At 40.4% G+C, this 5,085-nt stretch overlaps 1 long non-coding RNA gene across 1 annotated transcript in view; it reads left to right on the forward strand.

Annotated features, from left to right (window-relative positions):
- Window positions 1–3,382: 3,382 nt before the first annotated feature.
- The window catches only part of LOC112843521 (uncharacterized), a 16,128-nt gene continuing 14,425 nt past the window's right edge, over window positions 3,383–5,085 (forward strand). Inside the window, exon 1 of the long non-coding RNA XR_003215926.1 lies at window positions 3,383–4,342. This is a non-coding gene — a long non-coding RNA (uncharacterized LOC112843521). The remainder of the gene's footprint in view (window positions 4,343–5,085) is intronic.

Consider the following 5,085-nt stretch of genomic DNA (forward strand, 5'->3'; position numbering starts at 1 on the left):
GGAACAAAAAGTAGCCAGAATCCAAAAAAGTGTTTAATGTTCTTCGAGAAGACTGGAGAACTAATCCTGAAGACCCCTTAAAAAATTACAAATAATTACAAAATAATTCAGGCTGTGTTGAAGAATAAAGGTGTTGAATTTCAAGCTCGCCAGAACGTGTACTCTATACTGCCTTATATACTGTATTTCTATTTATGGTTGCATGTGTTTCAGCAAATCACTGCATCTATTTCCCATTTTGCTAGCAAAATCAAATGAAATCAAATGATGGTGGGTTGAGACTTTTGGACAGTGCCGTATTTCCAAATACAAATACAGCTGTTGGAGGAAAATTCAAGTGTAGCTCAGAGTCTGGGAAATTAAACTTTTCATTTGTAAGAGGATGGCTATGTCATTTCCTCTTTTAAAAGTTACTACTGGAGTTGCCACCAAGCAAAAGATTAACCTTGCCTTCCTGTTTCCAAGAAGACAGTAGCAGCACAAAGCAGCTAGTGTTAAATAATAAAGCAGGGCACTTCTACTTGGGAGCATGTGGATGCATTTTAACTTAGTTAATCTAGGTTAGAAAAATGTGGGGGCTTTTTCTTGTCAGCCTCTCCATTAAACCTTTTTCCTCCTTTCTTTCTCAAGTCATATTTTCATGTTTGGGCATCTTTGACTTCTTTGTTTTTAATGTATCATCAATGCATAACACATGTATACATTTTTTGCTGTATAACAGATCATTACAAATGCCATGGATTTGGGGCCTGTCCAATTCAAATAAAAAGGAAAATAAACCAGTGGTGTTGAGACAGACACGAGACTTTGCTCTGCTGATTTATTTCTGCTGCTGTTTGCCTCGGAAATGACAGCGCTGACAGCACTTTGCCGAGCGAGTTCTGTAAGAGACAGGGGGGAAAAAGAGCTCCTCAGCAGAGATGGGTTTTAAGTAGTTTCATAAAAGCAGCTGAAGCAATGCATCACGGTTGCTCAGTGGGTTAAAAAGCAAACCGTGTATCTGCAATGTTAAATTCATGAAAAAATAAAGGAGCTGGATTCAGGAATAAATCAGATCTCTAGAGTGCAGCTTTTACCTAGGCTGCTGCTGAAACACAAGGAAGGATGACAGTCTGACCTGTCCTAATTAAAGCATAAATAATAAAAGACTTGCAACTTTCATGCATTGTTTGAAATTAATAAATATTTTAATTCAGAGGTAGACGCTTTGAGAACTTGGATTCCTTATTAAAACAGCGAGTCGGTGACGCACAAAGATTCAGAGGAACATGCGGCAGCCCTTACAAGAGGACGCACTTGATGTTGGAGAAGGGTGCAGCCTGCACACATGCACACACTCGGCGCAGATGAACAATACTTGAGCAAAAACTCACCCGCATAACCTCTGATAACCTCTTGCCTAACTCCATTTCACCCATGCACAGTGTTACAGCAGCAGCAGGCGTGATTAGACCAGGATGCATTTGGCTGAGCCCAGCTGTGGAGAGCCAGCCAGTGGATGAAGAATATCAGTCTCTCATCCCGCTAAATGAAAACTAAATGAAAGGCTCTCAGATGGTGTGAGAGTTGCGTAAGGAGGCACCGAGAGGTCCCGGGATAAGCTGATTACGTGGCAGACTCATATTCATTTCCACATCCAATCCGAGTTGAGCGACAAGGCTTAGAAAGCCCCGCTCCCCGTTACTATTGCACCCACTCCACTCCTCTCTTAATACATATCTTCTTCTATTTTGTTGTTGTTGTATGTGGCGAGTGTTTATCTGTGTGTTTGTGTGTGCTGCAAATGATCCCACATGCTTCCCTGACCGCAGGCGTCAAAGGCAACTGCTAAATCTGCTTTAGATAGTTGTGGTTACAATGACACTAACAAAATGTGCACACACGGTTGCTCATACATGTTCATGCACTTACACACACACACCCAAAGCACTATACTTGAAACGGCTTAGCCAAATGTAAAGTACACACCGAGGCTTAGCAGCTGTGATGGTGAAAGTGACAGGACAGCTGGGGATGTTATCCAATTGTCGGCATTTGTCCCGTTTGCTATTTTGTGTGCGTTTGTGTGGTTAGTTCAACAGTAGCGGTGCTGTCAGGAGGTCAGATCTGGCATCAGAGGAGAAAAAGGGGCAGTTTAATAAAGTGTCAAAGCTCAGCATGACTTAGCAATAGTTGTTTTTCACCACGTGAAGAGCGAGGGGTTGATGAGAGAGGCCGCGAGCAGAAACGATCTTCAACAGGTGGCAACGCTTCGTCTGCCTTTTTCTCTCAGTATATGTCTAAGCCCACGTGCCTCGCTATGTGTGTATGTGTAACACAGCGTCTGTTATTGTACAGCTAATCCTCCACAGAGGCCACAGCATATAAACAGAACAACTGTGCTCACCATGTGACAGGCTCAGAGGACCAAGGAAACACCAGCGCTTCCTGGTTTACTTTTAAATTACAGCAGATCGTTTGGGAAACAATGCCTCCATTTTGAACAGAAGAAGCTATTTGTCCTCTTCAGCAGCTGGTCTCATAACATTTTGCACGTGTACTGATCAGTATTTAAAATGACTGTAATTCAGTTCAGTTTTATTATATAGTGCCAAATCACAACAGGGCAGTTTACATTGTCAGGTGAAGACGCTACAATAACACAGATAAAACGCCAACAATCAAATGATCCCATTTGAGCAAGCACTTGGCGACAGTGGGAAGGAAAAACTCCTTTTTAACAGGAAGAAACATCTGACTGGATCAGGCTCAGGAAGGGGCGGGTATCTGTGGCGACCAGTTGGGGGTGAGGGGAGGACAAGAGGCAAATCTCTGGCTCTCTGTGGAAGAGAGCCAGAGATTAAATTCCACACATGCCTTACTTTTGTTAATTCCCTTAAATGAAAGTTAGAAATCTCCGCTTAGCTCACAGTTTACAAAAGGTAGGTTTTAGCATTTAGAAGCGAGTGAACTGGTACTACAGGGCCCAAAGTGGGCCAAGAATATATCCTCCATGCACTATACCACCACTAGCATCCCAAATTTGACTCATATCTTCAGGTCTCTAGGTGAGCCTATGTGAAGTGTAGATTCAGTTTCCTGTGCTTAGCTGACAGGAGTGGGACCCGGTGTGGTCTTCTGCTGTTGCAGCCCATCTGCTTCAAGGTTCGATATGTTGTGCTCTTCTGCATACTTTGAGTTACTGTTGCTTTCCCATCAGCTCAAAGTAGCCTGGCCATTCTCCTTTGACCTTTGCCATCAACAGGCATTTTTGCATGTAGCTACTGTAATAAGGAGCGCTATCATCCCTCAAATATTCTCCAACACATGGTTGATTTCACTTTAGTTGATGCATTTCCTCTTGCTCACACGAACGTAGTTCCGCTACAGCTGTAACCACAATATATCCTGTTTAGTGAATGAACAAAGAAAACAGAGTAGATCAGAAAAGAAAAAGGGAAAGTTAAATAGGAAATGTCTGTTGCACAGATTCAGATTGTAAAAAAACAGGGTATTAAAAACATTTTATCAGAGGGCAATAATGAACTTCTGGTTTATTGTAAAGGAAAATTTAGATGCATTAAAACTTGGGTCTTATTCAGCCTTTAGTTTGACATTAATGATATTAATATCTGAGATCAGAGCACATGTGATGACTACATGCCCAATATTTTGGCAGTTGTTTTGTATGATGGGCTTGGATTTGTTTCAGAATTGCATTTCATGTCATCTGCATACATTTTGCAAAGAAACCCCAAAAAACAACAACAAAACAAAATATAGCACAAATCAAAAAAGCACAGATCAAAAAAGCTGAAGCACTGGTTGTTGTGACTATATTCTTAGTATGAAAAGCAGGTTGTGTAAAACTGTATTTTCCTCATCATATAGTGGTTGAATTATTCAGTCCTCCTTATTGTTATGATAATTGAAGCTCTCGCTGTCACTTTTCTGATGCCCTAAATTCAAATTCCTCCGCATCATCTGTACTTGTTGAATAAATATTTAGGCCCACTCTGATCACGGTGCAGAGAAAATACTTTTTCCTTCCCTTTTTCAAGGTGTTTTCACAGCAGCTGACACAGTGTATGTGTTTTCTATTTGTAACCTGCCATGGAGCTGGCTTATTATCAGAGGAGTGACCACAGTGTCACAGTAACTGCCCTTATCCCCACATTCACGCTCACCCCTCCGTCTATTACCATTGCCCTGGTCTTGTTCCATGCCATCTGTGTCCATAGCAACTGGACAGAATAGGTTACTTATTATAGGACAGGGGCTCAGCTGCCAGGTAGTTTACAATGAGATTTGTCATATCCTCTTCCAAACAGGTCAACAGCACATGAGGTACAGGAGGTCAGAGGTAAGAGCTGTCTGTTTCAGAGTGTGAAACTTTTTCCACTGTTCGAATTTAGGATTACTTGTATTGACTTCCAATATGCATTTTTTATTGATCTCATGATCTCTATTTAATCAGAGCCTATTATTTCCAACTATTACTCTATTGTTCCAAAATAAAGAACAATATTAACTAAGGTACTGACTAAGCATCATAACTACAGAGAGAAGGTCTATAAATCAATAGCGATATGATATTTAACATAAACTATTTTGTCACACAAACAAAACGGAGAGTAAAGAATGATGGATACAGGCAAATCTGCCCAATGTAGTAGTTTTTTTAAACGACAAGCAGTGCAGTGTATGGAGTATGCAGTAAATACTTACCTGAGATAAAGTACCTCATAGTTAACAAGAGAGCTGAATGCTAATGATATAATGTTAATTATTTTTGTACCCAGTGTTTTAATAGCATGTAATGCTGAATATCAATGTGTTACTCACTGCATATGCCTAAAATAATTTAGTATTGAGAACAGCTAGTATCAAGTTAAAAAAGCCACACCAGTTCACCATAACAACAAGTTATGGATTTAAAGGGAAATATGTCTTAATGATTTCCAGCTCTTTTCGACACATAAGCCACTTTATTAGGTGCAAGTAGTTAGTATTGGTCCATTTTTTGCCTTAATTCTACATGGCATAACAAGTTAACAAAGTCTAACATGAATCTCACATCGACCACATCCCAAATATCCTCTATTT

Source organism: Oreochromis niloticus, linkage group LG22 (genome assembly GCF_001858045.2).
Source record: "Oreochromis niloticus isolate F11D_XX linkage group LG22, O_niloticus_UMD_NMBU, whole genome shotgun sequence".
NCBI classification, from domain to species: domain Eukaryota; kingdom Metazoa; phylum Chordata; class Actinopteri; order Cichliformes; family Cichlidae; genus Oreochromis; species Oreochromis niloticus.